Source organism: Leptonotus elevatus, chromosome 16 (assembly GCF_054856555.1).
Source record: "Leptonotus elevatus isolate MCC_2025b chromosome 16, RoL_Lele_1.0, whole genome shotgun sequence".
In the NCBI taxonomy this organism is placed as follows: Eukaryota; Metazoa; Chordata; class Actinopteri; order Syngnathiformes; family Syngnathidae; genus Leptonotus; species Leptonotus elevatus.
Window position 1 is genome coordinate 5,128,526 of NC_141254.1, and position 20,588 is coordinate 5,149,113.

The window sequence follows — 20,588 nt, forward strand, 5'->3', positions numbered from 1 at the left end:
AACTGGCGCTGAACTGCGGCTTTTACAGGTTGTTTTTTTTAAATACAAATATCTGTACTTTTGCAACCAAGTCCAGCATGTGAGCATTTTTGCGACCTCTGCTGAAATGCTTATCCTGTTAAGGGTGGCGAGAGCCGGAACACCTTGCACGGTCGCCAGTCAATTGCAGGACGCATGCAGTTAGGCCTGTCAAGATATCGAATTGGTTTGGATGATAGATTTTCCCAGAAGCTATCACGATAAACAAAAGTAGCATTGATGGGTTTTTTTTAATGCTCCTGATATAATTGTAGTATAGCATAATGTAAATCTGATGCATTTTTATTATTATTATTAAAATGCAAGCAAGCTACATTATTTCTGTGAGCAATTTACTTTTAATTCCCCAAAATATTGAACATCAACATTGAAAATGTAGAACAATAAATAAAAACACTGACAAACAGAGCTTTTTGCAACTGGCTGATCTTTTATACTCTGCTGCCACCTGCTGGGCCCCCCCCCCCCCCCAATAACTACTATTGCTTTAAGCCACCTCTTCAGTCTCCTTGTCAGTAGCTGCATCTAAGCCTTTTGTATGCTCATGCATAAAAACAAAAAATATTTGTATACATTTTTGGTAGGGAAGGACGACGTATTTAAAAAACATTATACACGCTTTTGGGATTGAATAATTTTAAGAAGTAAGACGAGGAGAACACGGATCAGCAGAGAAAAAGTAATTGCCATGTTTACATCTTACATATTCAGTTACAATTAATGAAAATATTCCATTAATCCAGTATAAATTAATGACAAGAAAATAGGAATGTACAAAGTTTATACAAAGTAGGCGTCTTCTTTCTGTTTCTGATTTTCATTTGAGCTGGGAAGTATTTGATAGATGGATGTTGGAAAGTTAGATTTATACTTTGTTCATTATTTTGCACTTTCTTTTCTTCTTCTGTCCTTTTTGTTATGGCAAAATAAAAAAAAATAAAAAAAAAAGGCTTATCATGCGTTTACTTGTAAATAACATATCACCCTGTGAGCTCCTCTCCAATAGGGGGCGCCATCATTTTTTAATACAATATTTACTGTTGCGGCAGAAACGCTCAGTGTTGCCTAGTAACGCTCCATTCCATGGTCCATGTCCCCACACAATGAATGGGTTTGATGATGATGCCCAACTAAGTGCAGTGTGAAAAGGGCTCAACACCGTTTTTTGTCTAACCATACAAATGTTATGCGCAAAATCACATAGACAACACTATCTAGAAGCACGGAAGCCGTTTCTTTTGCACACAGTGACGTATTAAAAACTCTTTTGTTGAGTGTTTCTCACTGGAGTATCTATGACGATAATGAAATGTGAGCGAATGGGGGGACGGTTTAATTGAGTAGCTGCCTGTAGCAGACTGAGAACATCAAATCAAAGCTGACAGTCTGAACTTTAAACGCACAGTCACTGTGCCACGTCAGATGAAAAGGAAACGGGAATAACGGGCTGGTGGCGCTTAACCGTGTGTTACCTCGAACAACCTGCGCGGATCATTCTGGAGCCAGCGAGTCCAAAAGTCATCCAATCACGCTTCCCCCCGTCAGGCGGACTGCTGCTCTCTCATTTTTCGCGGATGAGAAGCTGCTAACAAGCTTCCACCTCTCTCATCTCCACACAATTGGTTGATACGAAGTGAGGTGTTAAGGGCGGACCTCTTTGCCTGTTGTGTCAAAGTTGGCCACTTTATCGACCCTTACTTCCCCTCCACACTTTTGCAATGACTAAAATGTGGCTTTTGATGAATGACCTTCCCCTCAGTGCTCCGGGGAGACGCGTAAAGCGACATGCCGAGATTACAGTCAGCCCAAGTGCATCCCGTTATTTCCAGATTCCCCCCCTCTGACTCCGGGGGCAGGGACGACTTAGTCTGGTGAATTTCATGGATCAGTGAGGTGATGCTCATCAGTGGATGTGACATTTCATTCACTGGCGGGAACATGGTGTGTGTGAAAGAGACCCGGGAGACGCTTGTGTCATGTGAGGGCAAATCGACGGAGGTGGAAGAGAAAAAAAATCATGTGGCAACCATGCCATGGCTTGGAAGCTGGCAAGTGCTCAGTCGCAGGGCGCCTGGTTGGAGAGACGAGGGGTAGCAACTTGGGGAAATATTTGTTTTCATTGTTGTGGGAATTCTGAAGCACTTTTTTTTTTTTTGCCATGAAACAACTCTCAGATAATACTTTCAAAAATTCACACCTCCCAGGGTATATGTGGTCCGATTTCACATTACTTACAGTATTTGCACAATTTACGTTAAATATCAACTTTTCCTCATTCATTTTCAATGGGACTGACATTGATTTTTTTTCTAAGTCCTACTTTCCACGCCCACTTCCATACATACAACGGATCATCATTGCCAGATGTCTGATACTGCTCGGTGGTAAAGTTGGTAAAGTTCATTGTCCAGTAACCAGGAGGTTGCAGGTTCGAATCCCACCTTCAACAGTACATTGCAAATATATCCATGGCCGTTATGCTATACCAGCTGACTATCATATCAGGAAATGGATTAGAATTTTACTGAAATGATTAAATGCATGTTAGCTTTCACTGTCAGATGACACTCGTCAAAATAAATACGCCATGATTTCAAAAAAGTAAATTTTTCTGAAACGATTAAATCCCAAACTTAGACAGATTGCAATTCAAGTTTTCTTTTTATTCATTTGTTATTTAACTACAATTAAAAAAAAAAAGTTCACATAATTTATCTTTCAATTTACTTCACAAGCACATGCATTCAAATCTTAGCATTCAACTTTTCAGCATTCCCACGCAATTTCTGTAGAAATTGCACTTTGTCTAGTTACAAATAAACTTGTGTCATAATTCTTATACTGCTGTTTGTGACAAGTTTTCAGGAAGAACATGCTCTGTGTTTCTGTGGCAAGTAAGCAAGTCCAGTCAAGTCGTACAATCTTGCTCATAACAACAGTATTAAAGTGATAACTAACCCCACCCTTCATGGTTCAGTCCAACTCTTTTGGTTCTGTTAATTTGTGCCCTGTCAGCTCTTTTCCCCCTCATTTACTAAAGAGGCACAGCTGTGTCCAGTACTGCTAATGCTAGCCAGCGCGGCTAACAGCCTCTTCAGTGCTCTTTTTGTACTATTTTCATGAATCAAATCAGGCTCGCCAGATGACCTCACTCCAACTATAGCTATTATAAATTCTGACAGTGTATGAGGCATGACTTGAAGGTACATAGGCTTGGTCCTGATCCGAGATTTGATGACAAACGCAGGGCGTGGATGCAAGCAGAAAGAGAGCAGCTCGTAGGTACGTGACAAAAAAACATTGTATGTGGTTTTGCTTTTATCAACAAGAACAATGTCACTGAAAAGAGCTTGAAAAAGGAAGACAAATGTGTTTAAATGTCAATATTTAAGTTCTGATATTTTAACAACCCTTGTTTCAAACACAAAACAATAGAATAGCAATTGGAATGATCAGTTTTTGAGAAAAGGACACGTCAGATGACTGGAGCACAAACGCTCCGTCAACTCGCTAGCTTTCCCTAGCTAAAAAACGAAGACGCCATCTTGGAAAATTTGTAATAAGCAAAAAACTTGGGCACCATATTATACTTTTTTTCATCATACAAATTGCATTTAACATTGTTTGTATGACCACAAATACCTCAAAACTACATGAGATATGTCGATAAAAAAAAAAAGGAAAACAAAACAAGCTACCTTTCAATGCTTTCTGGGGGTCAAAGATGCACCGGCGGGAAGTACTGCATGCAAATCGTCAAATCGAAAAAGAGGCGATACGCTACGTTATATCTAAAAATAGATGCGGAAAACCTATCTTTAACCAGTGCAATTTTTTTTCTGTGAGGAGCTCAAACGGGCCTGGTGTGGATTATTCAGGCCCCAAAAAAAAAAAGTGATCATGAGTAATTGCAGCAAGAAGAAGAATATAGAGTTACAACACACTTAACATCCCCTAGATGGAATCCCTCGGTTTAGATCCCTGCAAACACAAATATCGCCCCAACATGAACAATTTTGATAAACAAACAATTGTGTGCCATTTCATAATGTCGTTAGCTAATGTCCATCCAATACTGCAACAGGTACTGTATATGGATTCAATAAAAGATGTGGTGTGAAATCAGAAATAGTTGATAATGAATTATCTTTCAGGCACTTACTAATTATTCAGGAGATCTTAAAAAATATTAATAAATAAATGCCTAAACCTGGCAGATGTAGCCTCTAAGATAGCATACTAGCTTACCATCGTTGTTTTGGTGACTGATGCTGTTTGACTTCCAATCTATTCATTTTGTTTGCTATAGTTTCTGTTCAGTTAGTCAAACACTTTCTTGCTAATCGGAAGTATTCTGTTGCCTGTTTACAAACAGTATGAAATGGTCTACAGTACGTCCCCATGGAAAATATTTAGAGGTCAAACAGCATCAGAACAGCAGGCACATGTATTTTTCTTCGCCACTCCAAGGTCAAAAAGAGACACACACACACCTGTCGCCATGGGTGCCCTAACCCCCCCCCCCCCCCCCTCATTTGAAGCATGGATCTCGAAAAATAAACCATTTTATAATTATATTTTTCATAGTAGCTAATTTTGTGTTTTAAAATACTACTGAGTTGTTTATCACCAAGACATTCAAAATATGAAGAAACAGAGGTGTGATTTATATTTTTTATTTATTTTTTGATGGCCAGTCTTATCTGCAACAGCCATCGCGGCCTTACTGAAAATAATGTTAGGTACGCTAGCTTATACGCGACGAACACGTCAATGTCGGCGTGCGACAGTCTTGCACATTTTTCAAAGTGAAGCTGCAAGTTTTTTTGTTTGGTATTGTATATTGTGGCAAGACATATTTGTATAACATGGACGTAGTTGTAAATAAGGAGTTCCAAGGACGCTGTACGGCGAGTGAGGAGGGACATACTACATTAGTGTCGGCAACTAAAAGAGCCACTCGAACGAAGAAACCACGGGAGCCACATATCGTTTGGGCATCGAAAATTAGTGTTGGATTTTACTTTCCTTTTTAATTCTGCTGCAGACATCGTTCAAACAGGTGGCCCGTTCGAAGCGATATGTCAGCGCATCCGCCATATTGGATGTGGCAATTGTATTTGCCATTAAATCGGCAAATAATTAGTCAGATAGATTGGGATAATACAATCAAAGGTAATGGTTCCTCGTTAATCCAATGAGTTGTGGCTTGATGATACATCTCCAAGGAGAAAGTGAACGAGGCATCTTTACAAATAGCTTCACTTGTATAACCACATTTTATTTTTAATTATCTTTCATTGTTTCTGGAAATGTTATGTATCATACGTACTAATGGCTCTCGAGGGCCAAACTTGAGCACCCCTGTCTATGATAATACTTGTTCAGTGGGCACCATTCAACGGATGGATGCCCGGCAGTGAATTTATCCAAATATATGGGGCAAGCTAATGCTGTCTGTACGGTATTATAATAATAATTGTGCTCCCCCACCTCCCCCATGCATTTCATGTGCCCCCCTCACTCATTGACGGCTATAGACGTCAAAAATTCATTTGAACTATTTCTATTAGTTTAACATTTGTTTTCCACTTTTGCTAACAAGAGTATGAAAACCTAGATTTTTTTTATTGTACATTGAGAATAGATATAAAATTTGTGATTAATCGTTAGTTAACTAGTGAAGTCATGTGATTAATTACAATTTAAAAAATGTAATCGCCTGACGCCCCTAATTTTAAAACAATTATTAAAAATAAGGGGCGTCAGACGATTAAAATTTGTATTCGTAATTAATCTCATGACTTCAATAGTTGACTCCCGATTAATCAAAAATTTTAGATCTGTTATAAATGTACAATAAAAAAAATTCTAGGTTTTCATAAAAAAAATTAATGAAATTATTATTATTTTTTAACTAATAGAAAAAGTTCACATGAATTTTTGACGTCTGTAGTCGTCAATGGCAGTGAATGAGTTAAGCTTGGGCTCTGGTGACGGGTCTGGACACACCCACCCAAATTGCTGCATGCAAGTCGCCGGAGTCATTGGCCGTGTTGTGCTGTTAAAGTTGTTTTGGCAACCACGTTGCTCTCGGTGTCCAATCATGAGCACAATTTGTTACAGTACACGTACACTCTGGTTATCTTTGCTGATTCAAGCAGAGACATTGTAACTTTCATGGTGTGGCAAGATGGAGGTTACACAGCTTGTGTTGTTCTGTACAATGTGATTTGTACTGGTAATTGGCACTTGGGGACGACTCTATTACAGGTGATCAGCCTCCAATGCCGTGTCATCACAAGTGCACAATGGAGGCCTGCGATAAAGCGTAGCCTTGGCTAAGGAACAGGGGCCAGTTTCGCTTTTTTGCTCCCACTGATGATTGGGGTCATCTCATCGTATTACCACAGCCATGTCAGTGATACATGGTGTGTGTGTGTGTGTGTGTGTGTGTGCGTGCGTGAGCGCGCGCGCGCCAGCATTCATACAGTATGTATTAGCACTGGCCGTGTGCATCCATGTGCAATAGAATCACTCTGAGTGGCCACAGCGAGGGCATAGGTCAGGGTGGTGATTTAACAGGATCGGGCAATCCTCCTCCAACACACACACGCGCGTACACACACGACCTTAGGCTATTTCTAGCTAAGCAATTAGTGTCTCTTCTCCATTCTAGACACGTACCCTGGCCTAGGCCACCTTCACAGACTTGAAACCTCCCCTGCTCGCAGCTCTCTTAACATCACGGGCACGAAAAATTTCATAGTGGCTCCCCAATGGGAAATCGGAAATGCTTGTTACTTACTCCAGAAATCACTCGTTTAGGTTGTATGTATGATTAAAGTCCTTGGGAAGAGGTTTGTACTGACCAGTGTAATAGAACTCACACAGGACACAATATAGATTCCAATTACCTTTCCGAGACTGCGCCGCCGAGCGGGGCCTGGAAATAATATTCATAAAGGTTACGACGAATAGATTAAATAACAGGAAGGTGTTATCCATTATAGTGCACCACAAATAATGGCCATGAAAATGACACTGCTGTCATTTGATGATATAAAAATACTGCATATTACAAGCATTACTATTAGAGATGGAACGCTGCCATAACAATTTTTAAAGAACACTAATGTTCTAACAATAGCAGTTAAAGCAGCAGCCTGCCAGGACATATTATCATCTGCAGCACAAAATGGGATTTATGCAAAACTGTGCTAAAGCTTTAGGCCACCATTAGATTTTTTCTTTTTTATTTAAAATCCAATACCATACTAAACATATTTAAAACATTTTCAGTCATTATGAATTAAAATGAACTAAGTGAGAATTTTTGTTGACATTTTCTCACATTTGGCAACTTTACCGTCTTATGTGGCAAGCTCATTATAGTTTTTTGATTGTGTGCCCTTTATGGATACACGGAATGTCAAATGTGAACATAGAGAATTGCAAGTATAAATCAAGAGGATTCTCAACCGACAAAGTCTACCAAAGTGTGTTCTGACCATTTTAATTAAGTGTTATTGTAAGTTGGTTAAAATGCTTTTCACTTTAATCCGATCGTGATATAGGCTATAAGCCCTGCTAGCCATGGCTAGCTCAGGCTAAAAATAGACCTAAGTGGTCAAAAGTTTTGATTTTGAGATTTCTCCAAATACCCTCCTTAAGGTATCTGTTTTCCTTTCCCAGAAGTCCAAAAGTTGAAATTGTAGTCAAAGTGTACGAAAATAAGAAGTGATGAGTCAACAATGTTGTTGTAGTAGTAAGCATGCTAGCGCTAGTGAATAGCGCGGTCAGAGAACTAGCTAACTTGATTTCAAAATAACAAAAGATTCTTCGCCTCTAATTCACAAATCAGAAATGCACAAGCCGAAGGTACAGAAGATGCAAGAATGTCCGTGTTACATTAGATAGGGTGACCAATCCTTTTGGGAGGACAGACCATTTTCTTATGTCCTGTTTGGGTGTCCGGGTTTTTTATAAATACATGAAAATGTCCGGTTGGTATTACGTGACTTATAGGAGGTGAAGTATACTGTGTAACTGCGATTGGTACCACAATTTCAAGGCAGGGGCAACAGTCCTCTTTTTTGGAAATGGGAATATGGTCACTCTACATTAGAGCATACGTGAATAACTTTCGGTGTAAACACAATGGGAACGCGGTTGAGTACAGTGAAAAGTCGCCACACCAGATGGAGCCGACTCAATATTTGGCGATTGTTTAACTCATTAAAATTTTTTGAACAACACTGTCCTGTTCTGTGTCAAATTTAGACATTTATTTTTGCATTAAAGTGCCTTCAAATGGAATGGATCCCTAATTATTGGTATTGCCAGCAAATAACTGACCAAAAGGTCATCAAACCAAAAATATAGATTTATAAAGATACTGGGCAACCAGCCAAATAGATAGATAAAGCCGTTTATACTGTGATCAAATTTGAGATGATTGAAATTGAAATTCCGACTAGATATATACACAGTGTTATACAGCAATCTCCTACTAGGGAATAGTAGGCAGATGGGCGTAGAGCAATTGTGAAGCTTTTTTGACTACACCATCTGATGTGTGGCATCAAAGTTTGATGATCGTTTAGAGGATTCGCCATGAAAAAGGAGGTGGTCTGAGGGACTGTTAATTATTGCTTACAAGCTTTGAGTTTGTGTTTTTCTGCTGAACATTTTCTTGACTGTTGAATTTCATCTTGCTGTGCTGTCTTACATGTAACAATTATCTGTATTCTTCATGTGCCTGGGCTATGGGATAGGGCGGTGAGAATAGTTTATTAGCAGAACATGGCCGCAGCATTTGGTACACATTGAACTATCGACATTTTTCTTTTTCTTCCTTTTTTCTTTTTTTTAATACCACTTACACATAGATGGCCCTTTTACAGTTGATTGCAGGCAAAAATGGACACTAAGGTTAACAAATGTACCTTCTTCCATCTAGTGCAGAGGTCTGCAACCTGCGGCTCTGGAGCCACATATGGCTCTTTAGTCCCGCTCCTGTGGCTCCCCATGGATATCTAATAAATAAATAAATAAATAAAAATAATGAATAAATAAAATAAAATAAATATACTTTAAAAAAACATTTATTTGTATTTTGTAGATAAAATATTCTTCAAAAGAATTTATGACTTAAATATATTTTTAAAGAACAATTAAATACTCAAATTTACTCAATACTCAAATTTTTTAATTACCAAAAAATTTCCAAAAATGAAGTGGAAAAGAAGAAGTTTACCATAAATGTCCACAGAATTGCCAAAAATGTCAGAGAAGTGAAGAAAAAAGACAGAAAAGAAAATGTTCAAAAAGTAACCTAAAATGTCCAAAAACAAAAGAAAGGCAGAAAATGATCATAAAATATTTATGGGATTGCCAAAAAAGTCAGATTTTTTTTAAGGGAAAAAAGGCAGAAAATAAAACTCAATTCAAAAGATAACTGACAGTTGACAAAGGGCTATTGAAAGAACTACAAAAATGGCCAGGGAACGACAGTGACCTGGAAGGACAAGCACACTGCCTGACCTTTTACAGGCAACACCTGTCACAGGTGGAACTAATTTGAAATCAAACATCAGGCAGCAGCAGAGAAAGGGCGCTTGTCTTCTGGTCTGAACTCTCATGCTCACGGACAAACTACTCTACAAACACCGGAGAGGCAGCCGCTAAGACTGCGTTTAGAGACATTTGAATCAGCAAGTTGTTTGTCTGACTAGCTATTGTTTATCTTTGATAAAACGCAATGTGATGGGATTGTATGTTAAAAGTGAGAGTGGCATTTGGTATTCATTGGTTTTCAATCTTAAAATGTTTGGTGTAAATGTTATTCACAGGATCAATTTAATCGAAATATAGTGTTGTTGTTGTTGTTGTTTTTTCATTTTATATTTACATAATTCATTCACTGTTTGAGCATTAGTATAGATTACGGTTTGTGTAAATGTGTCTGTAATTGAATCTAGCAATAAAAATGTGATTCAGGTTAAAGAAAATCATGCATTTAAATATAGAGGAATTGGTTGAGTACAGTTAAATTAAGGTAACTTATAGGTATTGTGTGTGTGCAACTTAATCTGTATTTTTGGGTGTTTCGTTTTAAGGTTTTTCACTTAATGGCGAATGGTTGGCTTGAAAGAGAGGAAAAAAAAGAAAGCTGCCTGGTCATTCGAGTAGATAGTTGATCCCTTTCAAGTGGGGATATTGCATGAGGAAAACAAACAACTTGATAGTAACTATAAAATGTCCATAAACAAAAGAAGACATCTATAAAATGTCCGCAAAATCGCCTTAAATGTCAGAAACTGGCTAGCAAAAAAAGCTGAAAAAATAGCCATAAAATGTCCAAAAAAGGAAGAATAGAGGCAAAAAATTAACATAATATATCCATAAAATTCCCCCAAAATGTCAGAAATTTAACAAAGGCAGAAAAGTCTAAAAATTTATGAAAATTGACACACAAAATCCAAAGACGAAAGGTAGAAGAAAATGTATGTCAAGTATTGTATTGTATATTTTTGTGTTGTGGTGCAGCTCTTGGGCCGTCAGTACATTTGACTAACCCTAACACACCATTTCTTTCATCACAATATTCAAATGTTTTGCGGCTCCTTACACATTTTTGGTTATTTGGCCTAAAATGGCTCTTTTGACAGGAAAGGTTGCTCACCACTGATCTAGTGGAACAGCATTGAATTATTCTGCCGTCACTATTTGTCGCTCAGATGAAAAAAGATACATTATTTGTCATGAATGAATAAATTGTGGATCAAGTGAGTGAAATTGAATAACACGCTTTGAACTATGATTTCCAATACAAAGCAAGCAGCATCATTTCCTAAAAGAAAGTAACGCTCAGCGTTGATTGGCACTTGACTCAATTATGAGTACGATTTCTGATCTGCTGGGCCTAAGTAAGGTAATCACAATCGTAAGATGCAGTGACACAACTCTTGTGTTCCATCTCATTATATTGTGCTGATGTGGCTGGGGAACATGTTTGTGTTGAGACAACTGAAATATCTGAATATCTGAATATCTTAAGTTTGATTGGATAAACTGCTGTGACTTATATTCGGGGGAGATGTCATTCAGAAATGTAAGGGTGCTGACAGTTGCACGTCTGACCGATGGTGCATTTGGTCGGTGCAGGATTAAACCATTTTTGAGGCGAAAGGAGAGTGTTACAGTATTTTCTTGTAAAAATATTACATTTCAGCCAAATACTGTTTGTTTTTAACACTTGTAATTAGTTACAAATTTTGGGGGTCCTTGGATTCACTTTAAGGGTGCCTGAGCACCCTCCAAAAAGGAGCTAGACACGCCTGTGCTTGCTGAAAATTTACGAGAAACTAATGAAAGAGAAATTTGATTACTAAACGATCACCCAATGCAGTTAAGTAAAATTTATTATGTATTTGAACTAAGGGTGTCAAAATCAGTGTTAATTTAAAGTTCTTTTAACGCCACTAATTATTATTTTTTGCGCACAGGACAGGCATTACTTGGAATGCCTGTACTGGGGGAATTCCAGCCATGACGCAGCAGACACGTCCTTGTCAAAATTTAGCAGTCATAAATTGAATAATAATGCCTATATTTGTGAAGACTGGGGTCAAGCTGTATTTTACAATTTTAAAAATGTGCAAAATTTCACAAGTTAAACAAATGTTAATGTTTAGATGGTTCTTAATATGAAAAGAAAAATGCATTGAGCTGTCACATCGTACAAATGCAATTATGCCATCTAGTGGCAGAAAAAATGACCAACACAAATCAATCACACTTTTTTTTTTTACAGTACATCTTTTTAATTTTAGCTAAATTTTATGAATTATTAAGATGAAAAGATGCAGCCATATTTATATTAGTTTAACATTTCCCCCCCCACATTTATGTTAACAAGAGTATGAAAAAATATTTTATTGTGTATATTTAGAACAGATTTAAAATTTGTGATTAATCCTGAGGTAACTATTGAAGTCATGCGATTTAATTAGGATAAAAAATGTTGAATCACCTGACACCCCTAATTTGAACCCCTAACCAGAACTGTGCGCTCACCTCAAATATCAGATGCATCGAAGAGCTATCTGTCTTATTTCTCAGTATTTGTTGCAGGATGAATTCACTCCTCTCTCTCTCTCTCTCTCCCCCAGAAGTGATTCTGTCTCAAGAGCAGTTTGAAAAGGTCAGAACTCGCACACCAAATGTCAACTTTGTACACACAAGCTCATTCTCATAACAGCAGCTAAATAAATAAATAAATAAATAAATAAATAAATAAACAAAGCAATGCTGCAGTAATTAAAGCTCATTTGTCTGCTCAGTTTGAGCTGAAAGTTGGAACTAATGAGGCCCGTCTTACAGCAGGTCGGTGAAGGTCACTAACCAAACTGTGTGCTTGGCTCTAATGCAATGAGAGAGAAAACCTGTAGGACGAAGCTGCATTTCACTGTCTGGTCATATTTGGGGCACATGCATGTAATACCTTGTTTGAGAGGAGGAGGATAACAAGGTGTCATAAAACAACAATTTCCTACGGGGCATGATGAGTAGAAGGTTACTGTGATAAACAATAATTATCTGCTCCTATCACATTGGATCCGTGCGTGCGTATCTGAAGGTCACAGCTGTGAGAACACTTGAACTACACACAGGACACGCCTCTGCTTTTCTTCCACCTAGTGATACGTAGTTTCAGGGTTGCTTTTTGTTTCAGGACATCCTCACATATACTGCACATACACCGTACAGAAGGTTCTCGGTTGTCCCGACATGTTAAGGTTTTGAATGGGACGGGCGGGGTGCTACCGACATATTTACTCTTTTTCCATTTCATGGTTTTATATTAATTTTTTTCACATTTATAATTACTGTGATTATGACTTTAGCTGCTACTATGTTAGCATAATACTGTGCTTTCCAACATGCATACACATTTGGTTTATTTATTGCCGCTGCTTTCCAACTCTGTTGTAAACCGACGGCCCACTATATCGTCTTTAACTCATTCAAACCCAAAAACGTGTAAATACGTTTTTTTTTACTTTGTCCTTTATGGGCAGAGGTTGGTCTAAAAAATATCCACACAAATAAATGTGTAATTTTCACGTGTTTTTCAGATCCACAAACATTTTCGTCATGTTCACGTGTTTTTACGAACCACAAATACTTTCTTGATTTTCATGTGTTATTGCCGTAGAAGAAGAAAATTTAACAGCAGAAGAAGAGTGTCTTTCGAGTGAAAGCAAAACAAGCTCAAGGAAAACAAACGAAGGTCGCATTTTGTTTCCCGACTTGTGCAAAATAAACACATAATGGAAGGTCAGATAAAGACATTATTTCTGTTTTTCAATGTCCAATTTTAAACGAGAAACTGACTCGTTCCTGTTCAATGGAGACAGTAACACTGCCTCCCCGTGGATAGCGGAGGAACGGGCCTTAGACACGTGAATATCTGAGAGCTTATGTGTGTGTGTGAATATCTCGAAACAGCGTGATGTTTGTTTGTCTCAAAAATAAAAATAACAACAATCCACAAACGCACTTTTGACAACTTGCAAGCAAAAGTCATGGAAAATGCACACACAAAATTAAAAAAAGACATGTGAAAATCGCGGATGTATTTGTGGATCTGAAAAACACGTGAAAATGTTTGTGAATGTGAAAATCACTAATTTATTTGTGTGAATAGTTTTGAGGCAAATCTCTCCCCATAGTCCTTAACTCCCAAAAACGTATTTATACGTAAAAAATAAAATAAAATAAAATAAAATTATGCTAGAGCATACAGAAGGCTTTGATGCAGCTTCTGAAAAGGTTGCTTAAAGTAATGGTAGTTATTACAAAAAACGCCTAGCAGGAGGCAGCAGAGTATAAGAGATTGACCAGGGACATGTTGCAACAAGCTCTTTTTGTTTTCACCAGGAATGTGAATATTGATGAAACTTAGCTATATTCTAATGCTAATTGCTACAAAACGGAAACAGATACATATATATACTTTTTTGTTGTGATGAAAGAAGAGACTTGAATCTTTCTTTAGGTAAGTTCTATGTTTTTATAGCAATAGAACACAATATTCAGTGGGACTTGCAAAATCAGTCAAAATCCAGTAAAACAGCCGGGAACAAAGGGGGTTGCTTCAGTGAAAATGGCTGGGAATGAATGAGTTAATCACATATGTCAATCAGATTTCCTTTTTGAGGTTTTAGTTTCTGGCGTATTACAACTTTCACTTTTTGGACAAAAATCTTGTGACATGGCCAAGATTAACATTAACTGTACAGACTTAACAACAGTGGTCCAAGGACCGACCCTTGCGGGACCCCACATGTGATGGCCATTCGATCAGATCTGAAACTTCACAAAATGACTCCTTTCCTCCAAGTAAGAGTCTCTTGCATTCAGTGCAATGAAAGCCTTGCCTGCATATTCATCACCTACATCCAAGCAATTCGTTTTATTTGAATAGTTGTCTGCTCTAGTGAGGTTTCATGGAAAACGTTTGCAATGCATTTGCGTGCAATTGACGGCCATTGAAAATGCATGGGGTGGAAAAAACAGTTGAACCCTACAAATTCACCCAAACGTATGACGCACAGCTTGAAAACTTGAGTGAGTTTTTGTGGAAGAAACTCAGGGCCCTGACCTTAACCCCATCAAGCACCTTTGGGATGAACTTGAAAAACGACTTCGCGATTGAGACTTCACAGAAGTTCTTCTGGACGACTAAACACAAATCTCACACCTTGTTGTAAAAGTGCTAACACAAGAGTGGAAGCAGTTATGGCTGCAAGGAGGAGAGCATCTGCATATTTTCACTTGCAGTGATTGTGATGCTTCATGAGCAGTGAAATCTTTTCATGTAGCGAGACGTGACGAGAGCCAGTCCTCCCTGCTAAACGTTGAGCAAAATGCGCTACATCAACAAACAGCCATGTGGGAGGATCAAAAAAGGAATCTGGGAATTCTCATTCTGGAAGAAAGTGTTTGTCTCCCCAGTTGTCCGTCACAGTATGTTTCCAGTGTGCTGACGGCCAATAGATAACGGCTTATCTGACGCTTAACTTCTCCTCCGCGCTGATTTGTGATGACATGTTTCTTGTTCTTGTCCACTCATCATTGTAATAGATTTTTTCATACTGTATGTGCTGTACAGTTGCTTGGGTTCAGCAGGGGATTTGTGATAACCCCAACCCCAGCCCCCCCCCCCCCCACCCATCTCATTCTTTCCCAGAATCCCCCCCAATCCTCCACCCTAGCCTCTGCCTCAGATGTTCTACCCCTTCTTAACAATTCAACTAACGATGAACTCCGCTTGAGAGGCCTAAGCGTAATCCGGCTATAGGGGAACCAGAAACGCTATTCTTGTTTTGTGAGTGCGTGTTGTGCGTGTGTGTTATAAACATCAGGGGAATTTTCCTGCGGAGAATGGGATGCATTTATACACTTGAAAGTGTTTTTAGGAGCGCATTTGTTTGGATGTGATTAGCCTTATTGTCAGCAGGGGTGGGCTGTACTCCAGGCATTCTCTCATAATTGCCCCCCCCCCCCCCTCTCCCTCCAAACTAACTGGCAGCGTGTTGCTGATGCATGCTAACTGTTATGGTGGTAAACTATACGTATTTATCCAAGGATTCTTTGCATGATGCAGGTTTTGTTTACATTGCCAGCCGAGCATCAGATGTTCTTGTTTGCTCATATAATGTGATGCAGCGTCGGGTGTGACAGCTTAGACAGATGACGTCTTAAAAGTAAACACATGTGAGGCTGCGAGAATTCAAGGCTTTTTTTCCCCCTACCTTTGAGTCGAAACACAATAAAGAGGAGTGTCTGTTCTTCCAGTCGGACCACATGTGCGCGGTTCTGTCAGTTCAGGCGAATAGCGAGCATTACGCTGATGGGTCACAGGAAGTCAACCAGTCAGGCTGGTTCTCCTCAGGTCAGGTGACATGACAGTCCTACCTGCTGGAAAAGTCACTGACGTTCTTTGCCACTGACTGTCTCGCCTACGTCGTGCGCTCCTGCCACCTGGTGTTCAAAATGAGAAGTACAATTAGAGTAGGGAAAAAAGGAAAGAAGCAACGACAGGACGGTATTTAAAAAGAAAAAGAAAAAAATAGATAATTAAATATAAAAAATAAACAAACAGACTTAAGGAAACTTGAAAATATATCTTAACGGAGAAAGCCCTCCATCCATCTTGGGTTGGTTACCACCAGCCAATCACAGTGCACATATAGAAAAATAACCAATCACACGCCGCCCATTAACGATTCAAAGTACCAAACAGGAATGGTTTTGGAATGCAAAAGAGAAAAAAAGGTTTAGAACAGACAAACTCTATGCAGGACGGCCAGAGCTGAGATTTTAACCAGGAAGTACCTCAGAACTGCGAGCCAACTGTGCCTACCAACAATTGACAAAACATGCACTCATATGAACATACAGTACAAAATACTTAACAAACAAGAAAAACAGAATGCAGAATTTAGGCTGGTAAAAAACAAAAACGGTGTTAACCGTAGCACTAGCTGAAAACATGACATATTTATTAACATAACTGTCTACAGAAAAAATATATAGATAGATAGATAGATTAATAGATAGATTGATGATGATGATGATGACGAACATAATATTGGTAACATAATTCCATCCCCCCACCGCGAGACGCGTGTTGCGTTTACCAACACTCGGACACAAGCGTGCCAAACTGAATGGGCCACACCGGAGCACACAACACACTTAGTTCGTTAGAATAATTAATATGGAATGAAAAGGGGCGTCACAATGCGGTATTTACATATGTATAGCATTATATTTATAGATATATATAATAATTAGACATATAGGAACCTTGGATTCAGTGGCAAAGTGGTCGTTATAAACACAATTCAAACAGCTCTCACCACCTAAATATTTGCAAAGACAATTGAGATTATTACTTGATAGCTTGGTTTGACTTTAGCTGAAACAACATTGACTTTGCCTAACATTAGTCTCAAGGCTAGACTGCCCCCCCCCCACTTTCCTCTTTTTTCCCTTTTTTTCTATTCTTAAAAAAAGTGCACCACTGCTTAAACTCTGACCTGACCATCCCCAGAAAATGATTAATGGGGTTACGTACGAGACTACAATTGAACCACAATCACAATTGCTCCACAGTATGTTTATTATTTCATACCATTACATTAATTTCTTAAGTTTACATGTTGTTTTTTGGTTTGTTAGTTTTTTTTTAAGTCTGGTTCATGTCGTTCTGTTTGTATTGTTTAAGTGAAAATGCCTTAACTTTCTGTAATTAAACATTGTTAGTAGTCACGACAGCAGTCAGCTGTTTCAATATTGATGCATGGATTCGCCCCGCCTCACCTTTGTGAAAATGTTGTGCTTTCAAACACACAACTCTAATGTTGTTTTCAGCACAACACATCTCTGTGAGCTGCTAAACTGGAATGACTGGAATTCCTCAGTCAAGTCATTAAAATAAAAAATACAAAATAAAAAATCATTTTTGCTATCTATTCTTGAATAATGATATTTTAACATCTAGGGGCAATCTATAAAGATGTAGTACAGTGATGACGTGTTGTGTAAAGCAATTCTATTTCTTATTAAACAAAAAGCATTCTGAGCTGACCTGTGGAACGTATAACAGCCAGTGATATTTTACTATTTGAAAGGTTGATGAATAAAGTCATAAAATGTTCTTTTGATGAGTTGGTGTGTAGTAGAATTTAATCCCTCACTGGCAGGCATGGAGGACCACTCGTGGAGCAAAACTCCTCCGTTGTCTTTCTCGTCTCCTAAATCCTACTGAAAATATCAGGAACTGCATTACTTTGTGGAAAATCAATTGTCTGACTAAATGTCATTTTCATCGACATGACTCTTTTTCTGTTACTGCTCGGTGAATTGCAAGCTTTGTCGAGGTTAACACTATTTTCCTCCCACAAATCCGCTTTATTACATTTTGTCCATGTGAGCAAGAAAAGCGGGCGGGAGCTGAGCCAGCAGCAGAAGAGGCAAGAAGCTTCGAAACATTAAACTTGCATTTAAGTCTGTGGAAAAAAAAAAGATTTGTCGCGACACCCAAAAGCAGTTGAGGCAATTTAGGATTTTGCTGGCCAGAGGTTAGATAAGGTTAGTATGGAAATAGCTTCAGAAATACTGTAGAGTTTGAATATAGTCAACATAATTTCTATATTCTGAACTGATATGAATGTAGGTGACATTTACATTATTTACAATTATAAACGATTTAGAATTTGCCAACATATTTCCGGCTCTATCCATCCATCAAGCAATCACAAATTAAAAACATATTCATTATTTTATTATAATATTCTCAATCATACATAAAAAATAAATAAATAAATCTCGTTAGTGGAATAAGGTCAATAGATAGATAGACTGCATGCTCAAAGTCAAAAGTATGTATTCACGGCACTCTGTCACCCCCAAGTGGTCAAGAGTTAAAACTACTACTACTTAAAATACTACTTACTGTTTTGAAAGCATTTTTAAATACAATACACACTAAACTAACGTGAGAAGTGTATTGAAGTTTCTTACGATAAAAATAGATCGATAATGCTTGTTTTCCAAACCACAAGCATCTGAAGGCTGTCATTGCATGATATTCAGTTTTTGAACAAGCACAATATATATTTCCTTTTGTTAACTATTACATTACTTCTCCTATTGCAGAATTTCTCATTAAACAATTTTTTTTTTTTACAGTTAGCAAATTCTGGAGAAATTGCATGTGAAGGCTTGAGAGGCTGAATATATATTTTTGGGAATGACATTGAATGATGGGATGGTATTGAATGTAATGGAATATATAATGTCATGGGATAAGATGAACATGCAATTTAAAGTTGGAATGGTTTTGAATCTGGCAAAAAAATGTTGAGAATGTGGAGAAAAAACAAAGTATTTTTGGCTTTTATTTTGACATTTTGGAAGAAAAAAACTAGCGGTAAGGATAATCTGAACAGTTTAAAATTGTAAATTTGAATTGGTTAAAAAAAAAGGAAAAATTAGAGGACTTTTTTGTATTAAATTGTTGGGTGAATGGGAATTTTTGGCATGTTGAAGTGAAGTCATTCTCAGTCATTTCAAATAAGAATTAGAATTGGAATCTGTTTAGTTGACTGTCTCATAGTGAATTTTTAGTGAAAAATGTGAATTTTTGGAATGAGAAAAATAGTAGTCTTGAATAGCAGGAATTTTTCAAGTTGAAATTGGAGTTGTGTGAATCAGTGAATAAAAGAATATATAAATTTATTAGTTTTTTTTAATTGTCAAAATTGCATTTGTGCATTTAAAAAAAAGAAAATTAATTACTGAAAATTAGGAAAATTTGATTTTTTTTTTATGGCAGATTTTTTTTGGGGGGGGGGGGGTGGAAATTCCTTCCCAAGGTCAATTGAATGAGATGAATAATTAGAATTTCCAAGGGGAATGCAATTATGTTTTTTGATGAATGTCTCATTGAAAATGATTGGGATTTTTTTTTGGGGGGGGGGGGTGCAAATTTTTAAAAAAATTGTGAAATGAGGACAAATGGTACTCTGGAAGGCATGAATTTTCTGAGTATGCTGAAATTGGATTAGCATCATAATAAAAAATATGAAAGGAGACAAAAAAGTGATTGGACAAATACACTTAAATTGAATATAGGAATAACATGTCTGAATGCTTCATCTTTCACACATGCAGTGAAGCATGAAGATAATCCATGCACTTTATTTTCCGCATGCAGTAAGACTTCTAAAGTGTCCTAGATGTGCCTTGAGCCCCTCACCTAATTAGTCATGCCCTCAACACTTTATCAGGGAGCGCAGCATCTGGAATAAATGCACGAGCCATCTCCTCACCTGGCGCCTCGTCCTCAACCTTTCCGGATGACCGAGCTCTTCGTCCTACCGCTAAATGTGAGCCCAAGCACCCTGCAGTGAGAACTAATTTCGTATGACATTGTCCTTTTCGGTCACTACCCAAGGCTTGTGACTAGATGTGATAGGGTATGAAAATTTCATATCACAATTTAGCCAACATTTGTAATACAAAAAAAAAATAACCCTGCCTCACAGTCGACAAGTTATGAGTTTGAATCTTGGCTCGGGCCCTCCTATGTGGACTTTGCATCTCCCTTCTCGTTTGTGTGCTGCAATTGACTGCTGACCAGGTCACCTCTCACCCACATTCCCAATCAACACAATATTTACTATTGAGGCCGCAAAACAAAAAAACTCTGAGACGCTAAATACAGTAAAGATATTTACAATTTTAAACGGTCTTTCTAGCCATCTGAGATTTCAATGCTTGATTTCCCTCCCTGTTGGGGAGCTGGTCCAGGGTCACGTTGACCAAGATAAAAAATAACTTTGCACCTCGGCAAGGGCGTACTGGGCCCGTGATTCGTCACGGGGATTTGCGCAAAGGAGGGATTTTGTGGCGAATACTAACCAATGAATGGTGACAATCATTTTAGGTCTCATCACTATACGATACAT

General features: G+C 38.0%; 1 long non-coding RNA gene across 1 annotated transcript; it reads right to left on the reverse strand.

The window, feature by feature from the left end:
- Positions 1–8,951: 8,951 nt before the first annotated feature.
- Positions 8,952–16,045, reverse strand: LOC147160442 (uncharacterized). The gene is made up of 3 exons (XR_015097363.1): positions 15,864–16,045; positions 12,121–12,223; positions 8,952–9,077 (listed from the first exon to the last, which is right to left on the reverse strand). It is a non-coding gene; the product is annotated as an uncharacterized LOC147160442 (long non-coding RNA).
- Positions 16,046–20,588: the final 4,543 nt, after the last annotated feature.